Source organism: Python bivittatus, unplaced genomic scaffold (genome assembly GCF_059951505.1).
Source record: "Python bivittatus isolate LINGU-HERP-01145 unplaced genomic scaffold, Pbiv_v1 ctg000020_np1212, whole genome shotgun sequence".
NCBI lineage: Eukaryota > Metazoa > Chordata > Lepidosauria > Squamata > Pythonidae > Python > Python bivittatus.
The window spans coordinates 10,545,325-10,559,029 of record NW_028277030.1 but is presented as its reverse complement, the minus strand read 5'-3'; positions in this window follow the sequence as shown (position 1 = coordinate 10,559,029).

The following is a 13,705-nucleotide window of genomic DNA, read 5'->3' as shown; positions in this document are numbered from 1 at the left end:
AGTGATTGGCTGAAAGTCATCCAATGAGCTCTGTGGCTGAGAGGGGGACAACCGGGATTCCCCCTGGTCCCCAATAAAAGAGACCCCCTCGGCCAACACATACATTTTAAAGCTAAGCACAGCCACTATCACTGAAATTCAGTAGTGCAACTGATAGAAACTGCAGACATTGAATCCCACAATTTTGAGGCAAGTAATATAAGAACAGTGTACTGCACATTTTGAAGTAGGGTTAACTCTATTTAAAACATTAAGAAAATCCAACTCCAACTCAAGTCTCCCCCCACAAAAAAGGAAAATCTATTCGCTTCCACACAAGTTAAAGGCTACCTCAAACTAACAACAATTTGTCCCCTTCAATAATAAGGAGCATCCATATTATTATTATTATTATTATTATTATTATTATTATTATTATTATTATTATTATTCGATTTATTCTCCGCCCATCTCCCCCAATGGGGAACTCTGGGCAGCTCACAAAGTATACAATTCTAATACAATTCTTACGAGTGACTAACAATTCTTAACAGTAACTACAGTGATATATTACACTATGTAACCAGCAGTGGTCGCTAGGGAGTCACAGCACATCCGGGCTTTTTCCTCCTCCGTAGACCTTTCCTCGCCGCTTGCGCCAACCATCGCTCAAGATGGTTGCATTCAGAGTCCGGTCCAGCCCCAGTATTTTGCTCCCTGCGCAGCACCACCGGTTCCTCCCACTGAGATGGGAGTCCCCATTTATCTACTGCAGATGGAATTGCTTTCGAACTGCTGTGTGGGCAGAAGCTGGGACGAATGACAGGAGCTCGCCCCGTCCCGTGGAGCCGCTGGAGTGCTGACCATTTCTGACTGGCAAACTCCAGCGTCATTAAGCCCTGCGCCACCGCGTCCCTTCATGCTTCATCCTCCGAGATACTATATTTCCAAATGTGTGAAAACAGTGTTTGGATACTGACAATTTTAAAGCATGATAGTAAGATTTGTATATCTGCCATTGGATATTTACTACAGAGTAATATTTGCTTTTTGCTTTCTTTTTTAGGGTCAAATTCTATAGAAATGTCTTGAATTTTTACTGGCATTTGTTCCAAACCACCTCTTTGGTTCATTTATTACTCATTTATTACCAACATCTGTATGCAATTCTAAGTGTCTTACAATATTCAGAGCTAAAGACCTCCACAGAGACAACGCAAAATGAAGGTAAAACATATTGCTGTTTATCTTCCTGCCCAAATGCTCAACAGAAAAAAGCTATCTTCACTAGTTTCCTAAACTGCAAAAGGGTGGGGACCACCCTGACCTCAGGGGACACACTGTTCTGATGTGAAAGGACTGCTACCAAGATTGCCATAATATTGGTTCCTGTTCCCTTGATTTGTCATGGGGTGGGCATGTAGGACAGGTAGGTTCTACTTGCAAAAGCGGTCCTGGAGGTAACTAGAGCCCAAGCTCTAGAGCCATTTTGTTAATCAAGAATCTTTCACAAAGTCAATAGATTTTGAATACTCTTGGGCTGTATCCAAATAATAGAATATGTTCTCAGTTGAGGCACAAATGACTCAAATTATCCTATTTTGGACACATTATGTGAAGACCTAGTTTTCTGGAGAAGACTCTAATGCTGGGAAAGCTAGGAGGAAAAAGAGGACAGCCAGCAGCAAGGTGAATGGACTCAGTTACTGTGGTGATGGGTGGACTGTTGGAAGACCTCAAGGACCAGATTGTTCTGGAGAAAATCTATCTATGTGGTCACTAAGAGTTGACACTGACTTGATGGCACATAATCAATCAATCAATCAATCAATTAATCAATCAACCAAATGTGGGCTCTTAATGTGCACTGAGTTATGTTTTGCTTTAGGCTTCCAGTAGTTTTCAGTGTCTTCCATTCAGATTCATTCTCTCTCTCCCTCACTCTCTCTCCCTCCAACAAGAATTTCTCAGATGATGAGGAAATCCAGCAGCGCAATCCTTATCTGAGCACAGTCCTTAGAAAAGGTCATTGGAGATAATCTGGTTTCTGGTTATGTTTGCATTTATTCATTGATAGATAACACAAGCAAGTCTAACACTCCAGCAGAGTCAAAATTGATAGGTCCCGGATCAGATCTCTAGAGAAAGAAGCTAATTCTCAGAACAATATCCACTAAGCCATTTCTATCCACCCATCCCATCTCATGACAACTTGCCCCATGTACAGTGCAGTGCAGATGTATCATTCTAGATGGTAAAGCAGACTGTAATCCTACAACAGTTATGGAAAAGAAAGCTCCTCTGCATTCACTAGGAAGCATTTGGGATATCTTTTACTCTGAAATCCCAGAGGCAAAATGTTCGTTGGAACACACACATACATATATAGTTACATACCCTACCTATACAGAGAGAAAGAGAAAGAGAGAGAGCATTTTCTTCCCGTTATATCCTATGTCAGTTTAATATTTTTCCCTTATTTTCTATTGAAGCCGATAGTCAAATAATTGGGGAAATCTGAAATACTGAATAACTGTCAGTAATATATTGATATCTGGAAGAAAAGTATCGATTTCAGATACTTAATTAAAGTCATCCTCCAAAGGCAACTGCCCCTCCCATCCCTATTAAAAAGACTCATTGCACTCCTAAAAACTTGATTGGTTCTGATAAAATTGAGATAAAACTATAAAAAACTTGCTAACTACACACCACCAGAGGGCTGTATCACTACAGCATTACACCCTACCTCAATACATAACTAATTAGATGAAGTTAGGATCAAAGGATGTGGTCCCTTTGCCTAAACTTTAGATTGGCCAGCTATCAGAGATGCCCATGACCTAGGAAGAAGAATCAACTCCACACTGCGATCACGTCAGAGGGACAGGCTATTCTTGCCTGGCATACTTTTAGCAACAAGGTGATTAACTTTACTTTCCAATTGTCTTCCCTAATCAATACCCTCCCCCACCCACACCCACACCCACACTGTTTTCCTACCTCATCCTCTGGATGCCTTAATTATTATGTTTATTTTATTATTTTAGAATACCTTCAAGTGGTTTGATGTTAACTGTATTGTTATTAGTTAATTGTTTACAGGCCCATATATAGAACGTGTGATCTCCCCAATTCTAGCCTGGTGCTTTAACCACTACACCAAACTGCCTCCCTTTGGACCTTACTAGGGAATATTAGGGTATAGACTAAACTAGGAAAAGAAAGAGGAGGAGGTGGAAGAGGAGGGAGGAAGAAGGAAATATGCCTCTTCCATATTACCACTCAGAGTCACTGGGAGTTGGGCAGCATATAAATTTAATAAATTATTATTATTATTGCCCGCATAACTTAATATATTCATGAAATAATCCAGAGCTGAGTTAAGTTACAAGGGATAAAACTGAACACATAAGTAGCTGACAGGAAACTCCATCTCCAATCCACAAAATACCTAGCCATAAAAAAAAAAGTAGCTGAAAAGTGTCATGAAAGCACATGACTCACTAAGAATGCAGCTGGTCTCTCTGTTGACAATGTGGTGCTGTTTGAATGTCCCTGCTGGTGTTCCCTGTTGAACAATTTCCTGGAGCAAAGCCTACATATCATATTAAATGTCTAATTGTATTTAATATATCTAGCTTGTTGTGCATGTGTAAGCAATTGTATGTGTGTGAACGAGTGGGTGCCAGGCAGAAAGTCAGGACTGGAACAGCAACAGAAAATGTGGAGATTTAATTTTCCCCCCTCCCTAAACTACTCAACTCCCACTCCTCATTATTTACCTAGGGAGAAGAGTTGCTTTTGGTACCAGTAGAGGAATCTGTCCAACAATAATGGTTTTGAAGGGAGTTCTTGTTGTTGTGTGTGGGAAGAATTCATTCAAACTTCCTCCCCAAGTCCTGAGCTTGACTGCACTCTCCCCAGGCTGCTGCTTTAAAAAATCAAAATAAACACAGCTTACAAGAACTTGTTTAATGTCCCCAAGTACCAGAATCTTTCAGAGAGGAGAAGTATTCTTACCAATACTGTTCCATTTTCTTTCAGAGAGGAGAAGCTTCTTATCAATGCTGTTCTGTTCAAATCAAAGCCGTAACTGGCCTACTGAACAATATTCAAGTGGCTATATACTTCTATGGTGTGATGCTATTCATATAAATACTCAGAACTATTTGAGTATTTATTGTATAAATTATTGATTAAACTATTGATATCAAGATGGCTTCCTTCAAGGCAAGTGGATATCAGGCTTATTTCTGAGTGGACATCTGAGATGTGTAGCCCAGTACTCTATTTATATTCTGGTATATCCTTGTTCTGTGACTAGACATATTCACCATGGCAACCTTTGCATGAGAGTCCCTACAACATGTTCTCAATTTCAAGCGTGCCTTGTATATAATACATCACCTATCTCTCGGGATGCACACTCACCAGCATTTTAACACAACAGGAGCAAAGTTAGGTTCTGTTTCTTGGTTCTTCAGTGCTCCAAAATCAGAGGTAGGCAACTGCTTTGCTGAATCAGGCCAAAAGTCCATATAACCTGGTATTTGTTTCCCCAGTAACCCAGCAGACCTGTGTCCTTTAAATTTGTTTAATACTACAGTATTTTTTTTAAAAAATCTGCCTACTCTCTGCCATGAACACCTAGAGTTGCAGCTGACTGGCTCTAGTTATCAAATTATTTTGACATTTTGTTCTGCAAAGCTTCTTTAAACAATGGGTCATTGTTGTGCCGTTCATACAATTTTATAGAAAGTCTAGGGAAGTTTCAGAAGCGTCCTACATCCATTCTGTATTTCCATGTGGCTTCTTCCGTCTTTTAATCCACTGAGGGAATGAGCAAACAGCAGCACAATCCCTTTCCTACCTGTAGAGAGGCATGTGCACATTTGAGGCACAGTGGCTGTGATTGTCCTTGTCACAGAAGGACATGGGATGCCCTTTCTCAATATGCTGTCTGCATTTCCAGGTTTAAAGTCATTTCATGTACTCCCTTGCAGATGCAATCTCTAATCAGGATTAGTTCAATTAACAAGTAAGGGAAAACTAGCCAGCAGGATTTTAAGCCAAATTGTAACATTGGTGAGATTGGGTTGTCGAATTTAGAACCTGATTGTGAAACTGACTACACTAGACAGACATTAGGTGAAATTGATGTGACTTAAAACACAAATCCTAATCATGAATTAACATATTTACTCAGAAGTAAATTTAGCTGTGGCCCCCTCACCCTGTATTGCTGAGAGTTTTATTTGTTTATTCATTCATTAATTCTTGCCTTTGTTCTGTGGTGAAATAGTAGGAATTTCAAGAAAGTCAAACACACCTCTGCATGATGGAGTGGTGTGGGCAAGCTTCTGATGCTCAATCCTTTAAAAGCCCTTCCTTGACAAGTGGATTATATCAGCTACCCTTCCACTGTCAATGTCCCTTTCTGAAGGTGAGGTTCTTGAGAGGATTATCACAGTGCACTTGAAGATGAGGATATTGGAGGCACTTACAGGGCAGTAGTAAAAGCAACAAGTTGGGAAGATCGGGTGGATGGTCTGATTAGATATTCCATGAATGAAGCCAAGGACATCAGTGGCAACTAAGGAGAGGAAGGGAAAGAAATGCAGGAGAGGAAGGGGAGATTGGAAGGCAGGCTAAGGAGATACAGGTGTGAGGCGCACTAGCCTTGCTGTATTCACCCCTCCAGATTTTCTCTTGCCCCAAACTGAAAACAACCAAAAAGTTCTGGATTTCAGTTCCGCCAAACTGCAGCCCACTTTTGCTTGGAGTTCAAAGCAAAAGAGCATTTTTCATTCTGTGCACGCAACTACTCTCAAAGTAACTCAGGATATTGCTTTTGGTCGCTAAGGTAAGGCCTTAAACAACTCTTGATTGCAGGGGATAAAAACAGTGAGTGAATAAACGAACAAACTTTAGACCAGAAGAGCCAATAGATTGACTTCCCTGTTACAAATCTGGGTGTTAATCAAGATTATCAAAAGCTGTCCAGGGTGTTAACTTACAGTTACTCATATGCTGGGTCTCTCTGCAGTTGCTTTTGCTCTACAGATTGCTTTTCCCTGATACGGTATTTACTATCTTTTACCTCTCATCAAGCACCTGTTCCTTCCTCCAGATCTTTTATATAATGTATTATTTTAACAGTTTTTCTCCTTTGTGTGCAGCTTCATTTTATGTGGGAAAAATATAAAAATGTATCAATTAATTGGTCATTCAACTGAAATTTCTGTAACTTGCTGATGGTCATGATTTCACCCCCTTGAGTTTACCAATGCATCCTCTAGCTTTCTTTTGTCAGAGCTTTTCCATTGGAGTGAAAATTTCAACTCTGGGGTTGTTGTTGTTGTTTTTTGGTACCACTGTAGAATCTGTATCCAGCAGCAATGATACAATATTCTACTTCCCTATAACACGTGGCTTTTAGATAGTTACTTCTCATTTTAAGAACACATTAATATTGTGTTGCCATTGCAATTTGCTTACTCTTACATAGTAATCTCTGTCCACATTTAGTTGAAATGGGGATAATACAGGGAAGATGGCAGGGAAGACATAGAAGAAAAAATATTTTAAAGTAGGAGTTGGACACAGCTTGTGGCTGATGGAACAATAATGTATGGGACTGCACTAGAAGTTAGGAAAAGCTGTCTTAGACAGATCTTTCCTCTCCCACTTCATGATTTCAGACCCAGTACTTCTGAATGCAGTCTACAAACCAAGGCCAAGGTTGTCATGGATAATGAGGTCTTAGGCAATGCACGTATGGGCTGCCAAAATTCCCCTGCACCCCCCAAAAAGGTGCCAGGAAACCACAGCTGCCGTTCATACATTTAGCTGCCAATAGAGAAAGCAAGCACTGAACATACATGAGTGAAACAGGCTAGGCTTTAATGTTAACAATATATTCAAACTCTCAGTAACTATGAAGGACTTTGCAAATACCCGTATTTTTCCACCAATAAGACGCCCCCATATACAAGACAACCCCCACTTTTCCAACCCAAAATTAAGAAATCAATATTTTAAAGATAGTGCAGAACACATTTTTATTTAGTAATTAGGTAACATTGACCTGATACACTCGGAAGGAGGTCCAAACCGTCTCTCTGCAGCTCTATTGCCATGCTCTTTTGCATAACTGATTACATTCAGTCAGGAGTGAAACTGCTGATAGCTTGTCTCTGCAAACAGACTTCCTCCAATTGGTTTGTTCAGCATCAGCTGACGCCAGTTACATAAGGCTCGTGATTGGAGGAACTCTGTTTGCAGAGACAGTATGGGCAGTTTCGCTCGTGATTGGAGGCTTGTGATTGGAGGAAGCCTGTTTGCAGAGACAAGCTATTTCACTCGTGATTGGAGGCTAGCAATAGGAGGAAGCCTGTTTGCAGAGACAAAGTATGGGCAGTTTTGCAACCGCACGGTTCTCTCCTCAGCTTACTTCCTTGCATAAGATGCCCTTCAATTTTTAGCGTAAGGATTTTAGAAAAAAGTGTCATCTTATAGTCGGAAAAATACGGTATATTCATTGCTACCACAATAGAAGAGTCAAGAATGAAATCTCCAAGTTCATAACTGCTGAGGGAAACCTCCATGGAAAGGTATTTTATTTCTTCCCTATGGCTCTGGTTCTATCCTTTGAAAAATAATTGGCTTTTTGTGAGTGTGTGTGTAGTTAGGCTTTTGCTACTAATAGAGAAAAGAGCAGGAATTAGATCTGGCTATTTGGATAACTGATTTATTTGCTTTGGGTTGATGCTTGTACCCTTCTATTATGCTTTTATGGACCATTTTCTGATAAATCCTTGAAGTCTCAAATGAAACAAATATTACAGCCATGAAGCATTTCAGATTTGAAGGCGAAAAGGACTTTGGGAGTCTGCAGCGGCCTGCACCTTTCTGCATCACCTTAAAACAAGTGAATATTTTTCCAAGACTGAACTGCAGACACAGAGGGCAGTCCTGTGATCTCAGGGAAAGATGCAGGTGCTTTAAAGAGTTGCAAATAGGTGACAAATTTACACACACACAGCAGGCTCCCAGGCACCATTTTGCCTTCAGATCCAAAATACTGCACAGCCCTAACAATGTGGGATTTGATCGGGTGGATTGTTGCTTTTCCACAGCTTAATCTGAGATGACTTGGAAGGTCCAGCTGATATAGATAGCAGTAGTCCGACTCCTGGTGGGACAACCCCCTTTCCGGCAGAATAACACCAATTCTAAGGCTGCTGTGTTGTCTGCCAATAGGCTTCTGGGCCCAGTGCAAAGTGCTAGTAATCACCTTGAAAGCCATATGGCACAGCACTAGGATATCAATTCAGTGCCTTGCCATAGTTTAAGCTACCCATCCAATCCAAACATCTAGAGAGGGCCTGTTGAGAAGAGTGAGAGGTGCATGGACTGTAAGCTAAACACTAGGCCCTTTCCATGGTTACCCCTCACTTTGGAATAATCTTCCCCTGGACGTATGTTGGGCCCCATTTCTTCTTGAATTTTGCAAGAATTTCACTCCAACTTTTGGCTCTAGTTCATTGTGGGTGTCCCATCACTGTTAATTTTTTCTTTTTTTTTTTTTTAATAATTTTTTTTATTCTTTACAACAAACACAAAACATACATAAACAAACAAGAACATACAAAGGCATAAAAAAAAAAATCTTCCATTTTATACCGTGTGTCAACCAGTTACCAAATCGTTGGTGCCCCTTTCATAATCTTCACTCATTTATATAAATTCTCATATCATCTATTCAAAATATACTTGTATACTTATCAATTATCAATTATTAATAATTTGTAGCTAGTCTATAAAATCATTTATTACAAGAAATTTTAGCTTTCATTATAGGATTAGTAATACATTTTTATCCATCGATTATATATGTATATATATATAATAATTAATATCAAATTTCTATTATAAAATTTCCTAATCGATTACATTACTATATTTTCTCATCTAACCATTAATAAAACAAATCCCGTGTCATATAAAATTGCTTATCTTCTTACTCTAATTTCAAATATCAATTTAACTCATCTCTGCACATTCCATAATTTTCAATAACTTCCTCCTGCATAGATACTTTTTCATTCTTCCAATTCTTAAAAGTTACAGTTCTAACCACTATCAAAACATACTTCATTCTTCACTACATGTTTCAACAAAAATATCTCTAGTTTAAAATCTATATGTTACTATGTCCAACCATATATGAATTTTAGTCTAATATCTTAAAACATTTAGAATCAAATACAATTCTTTACTATATATCTCAGTTTTATACCTTATTCAAATGCTTGCATAGTTTTAAGTTCACCCTTTTCATTCAATATCCCAAAATATCTAACTGTTTATTCCTTTTTCTATATTATTGGATAAGAGAAAGCAATAATAAATGTCCTTTCAAACATTCTGCTTTTTAAAGCTTCTGTCAGTTCCATCATTGTTGTATTCCCCTCGTTTTTTCTTTAGGCATCTGGAGTAGTTTCTTTCAATATTGTTTTACTTCTTCTTTTTAAGTATTCTCTTAGTACAATTTCCCATTATAATCTTGTATAATCTTTTTCTCACCCTCATTACCAAGAACAAGTCTGTCCCTCTTCATTTATCAGTTGATTAACCCTTTTTGATTCTCAGTTTATAAGCCTCAAAATAGTTCTGTTTAGTGTTTCTGATTTCTTGTGCTATTTCTTCCTTTTCCATTGATCCCGTTTTATGTTTAATTAAGTCCATTTTAGCTTTGATGTCTTTTTTTTTTCTTGCGGGAATTTCTGCAGCTCTTCTTCCAGTTTTTTATAGTCATCCTCGATAGTTTAAAAATCTTTTTCTGCATTGTGTTTCTCGTATAGTCTATTATCAAACCCCTTGTATAGACCTTCATTAAGTCAAAGGATTTGTTCTTGCCAAGAGAAAGAAAAAAAAAGAGAAAAAAAGAAAAAAGAAGAGGAGGGGAAAGGCTAGGTCTCTTTAAAAGTCCAACTGGGGGTGGAATAGAGAGCAGAGCAAAGCTTCTACCAGAAAGAAGAGCTACTGCCACTAAACAAGGCTCTTGTGACTAACTCAAACTTTCCATCTTGAATATTTTCAAAATCGCTTTCAACTCTGCTTTCTTATTTATAATTATTCGGATGGCACCTGTACAAATATGCACATCCCACTATCTTTTTAGAAAGCCCAAAGTCCTTGAGTATACGTCACAATGAAAAGAAAAACACTATATCAAGCCTCTAGATGGCAGTGCAACTTTCTTTCATTTACTTTCTCTTAACTCCACTTTCCCCATTTCCAAAACAAAAAATATAGGTTTCTTCTAACAATAAAAAAAATCTTAATCAAAAAAGAAGCTTGAGATAAAAGATTATTGAGTATTGAAAAGAAAAAGCCAGTCCAGTTAAAAATATATATTTTTTAAAAGAAAAACATCTTGCCAATTCCACTAAAAAGGGAAAGTTAAAAAACAAAAATTTTTTCCCCCCTTTTTTTTTATAAGGCTCAATCTCGCCGCTTAATCCACTTTTCTTCACTTTTAAAAATCTCTTTAAGTTACTTAAGGTGTTCTCTAAGAATAGTTGAATAGTAAAGGTCCATCTCACCCGGTTGACACCCCTCTCCTTCTTCTTCCTTTGGAGCTGTCCCGGCTTTCGCAGTCATTAAATGGCTGCCTCTCCTCTGCCGGCTTCAAGAGCTTCTCCTGGGATCAATCTGGGACTTGCGGTGTCCCTGAGATCAGCAGGACACGCCCTTTGCAATCACCGTCTCTACAGGACGGCTTAGGTTCATCGGGACCATCCGGGGGGGGGAGATATCGGCTGCGATCCTGGAAGCCCAGGATCGCCCGCCGTATCGCCGCGACGCCAGCTCCGCCCTCTCACTGTTAATTTTTTCAATGTGTAAGGTTTTGTTTTGTTTTTAATCATTATTGTACTTACATTGTCTCTGTGCTTGTTTTTCACCACAGAGAGGCTGCTTGGATGGGAGTGATCTACCAGTTCTGTGAAACAAACAAGCTAATAAATTTAATGGGGAAGATCTTGTGCCTTCTTACTGTAGTCCAGAGATGTTTGTAAGGAGGTTGTGGTAGCAAGAGACCGGAAGTGGATGTTAGAGCCTTGTCTGGAGAGATGAATTCCAGGTTCTCTCTTGCGCTTCCTTTTTGGCATAATAGGCTTGAGGGGAAAATGCCCTTCCATGGACTTCAAATATTAATATTTGGAAGTAGTGATAAAATTGTCTACACTGAATTTTAGCACAAAAAAGAAACCAGAGCAAATAAACACAGCTCTTGTTGAGAAAGATTAAGAACATATAACAAACTGCAGCAAGTCCCAAAATGTCATTTGCTGCTTCCAGCTCAGTGTTACAGAGTTCTTAGTGATGAATGTTCTTCCATCTGCAGTTGAATGCTACAGTGACAAACTGGACACTGTTCACACGGCCAAGTTTTTATGCCACGTCAGTAACTTTAGTTTCAATGTATATTTGTTCATTTTTAAAGAAGACAGCAATGAGTTTTTACAGAAGAAAGAATATTTTTAATCACAGTCTTGGGGCAGGAAAACAGCAGGCTCATTTACTGCATTTTCATGCAGCAACAAATACTTCTCAACAAATATCAACATTTTTGATTCCTGGATAACTTCATCTCCAACATTAACTTCTTGAAACACATGGGTGCTCTTCAAAGATCTTCAGGGAATGTTTTAAAAGGGCCAAAATTTCATAATGAATCAATAGTCCATCTTTTATTCCTTTCCTGCTCCTGGCAATCAGAAGTAATTAAAGCTAAAAGGAATTATTGGAAGGGAAGGGGAGGGAGAAGTGGAGCAATATTATTTTTCAGTCTGGCGTATACAATTAGCAAAACATTAATAAGTGAAAATGAATTCCCTGGAAGCATTACTCCCCCCGCCCCCCCGCGGGCATAGAAGCTCAAAAAGTATAGGATTCCCTGTTTTTATCTGACAAAGCCTGTTTTTTTCCAAATGCAATAAATTAAATGTTCTACCTTTAATATCTTTTCAAGAATTAAGTCCTTATTCTCCTCTAAGGCATTCTTGATGGAAGCACTCTGATCAGCTGAACATAATTTTACAAAAAGTAGCCAAAGTCCATGTCACTACTGGATAAATATAAAGGTTTAAGAGATCCTGCTTCCAACATTCAGCAAACAACATACTTTCCCAGCTACAGTTTTTCTTGGAACTGTAATTATTTTACTTTTTTTTTTTTTGTTCCCAGTATATGCTTCATTCAACCATGAGCCAAACTTTGTTCACCATTTTCTTAGTAAAGTCCCAGATTCTGTGGAAATTTCTCACCTTAATTATTCTTTATCTGTGACTGTGATTTAATGGTTGGTGATTGCTTTAGGCCTCTTGTACTTTGTATGCAGTCCTCTATCCTCACATTCAGTTAAGAAGTAAATTCTAGAAAAACAGAGGGAAACAAATCTACTTGGCTTTTCATTAAACACTCCATCTCCTTCAGCGGACTACATCTTCTTTAGTGAGTCTCTAGCACCTTTTACTTTCTTACTGTGCGGGCAGCCTGTGGAATTCCAGATGTTAAATTGCAATGCTTAGCTTTGCGACACATTCCTTACCTCTCTTTCTTCAATGTCCAGTTTTCAGGGAATCTTATTCTTTTCTATTATAAAAGCTATTTAGTTCTAAAACTCTCTCAGTTGGCTCCTTTGGTACTCAAGGTTAGTTTTCATCAAATGTTCTGGCCAAAAGTAAGCATACAGGGATATACCATGTTTTGCCTTTCATGAGCATAGAAGGGGTTTCTGTGCTGGACCTCTTTACATTTTTTTAAAAATACATCATTTTATTAAACTAGATAAATATTACAATTAGCCTTTCTTTAAAAACCTTTAGCTATTTGTTTGTAATATTATATATAAACAAAATAGCAATATATCAGTATTATTATTATTATGTAAAAACTATTATACATAATATATATACACTAAGTAAGAGAAGTAAATGCCTAATAAATAAATAAAATATTAAACTACCTAGAGAGGCCAGGAAAAAAAGCCCTAGACAATAAAATTTTAAAAACCTTTAAAAAAAACCCTAAACTAAAAAGTAAAAAAAAAAAAATCCACATACCTCAATTATATCTAATTAAAGAAGAAAAGAGAGCAAGCTTGGTGTAATGGTTACACCATTACTTCTAGCCAAGACACTAGGCTAGAAACCGGGAGATTGTGAGTTCTAGTCCTGCCTAAAGCACAAAGCCAGCTGGGTGGCCTTGGGCCAGTCCCTCTGTCTCAGCCCTATGAAGGAGGCAATGGCAAGCCACTTCTGGAAAAACCTTGCCATGAAAACTGCAGGGACTAGCTCTAAGGCATATCTGTCTGTCATCTATCACTATTAAAATAGATATTTCGATTTCAATATCATGATGCAACTTTTAAATGCTGTAGAGAATTACACCTTGATCATACAGAATCATATTGTCTGGTTTTGCCTCTCCTTTGGTACAAAGCAAATTTGAAGGCTGAGAATTGACAAATGTCATTAAGCCAACTTTTGGAGCACAAGCAGTCTTCCATGAGTACATAATCACCTTTTTCACAGTAGTTCAACCATGATATATCCCAAGTTTTTCATAGACTGAAGAATCCCATTTTTAGGATTTAGTTTAACAAAACATCAACATATTTAACCCTTAACTATTTTCCAAGAACCTGGCTCAC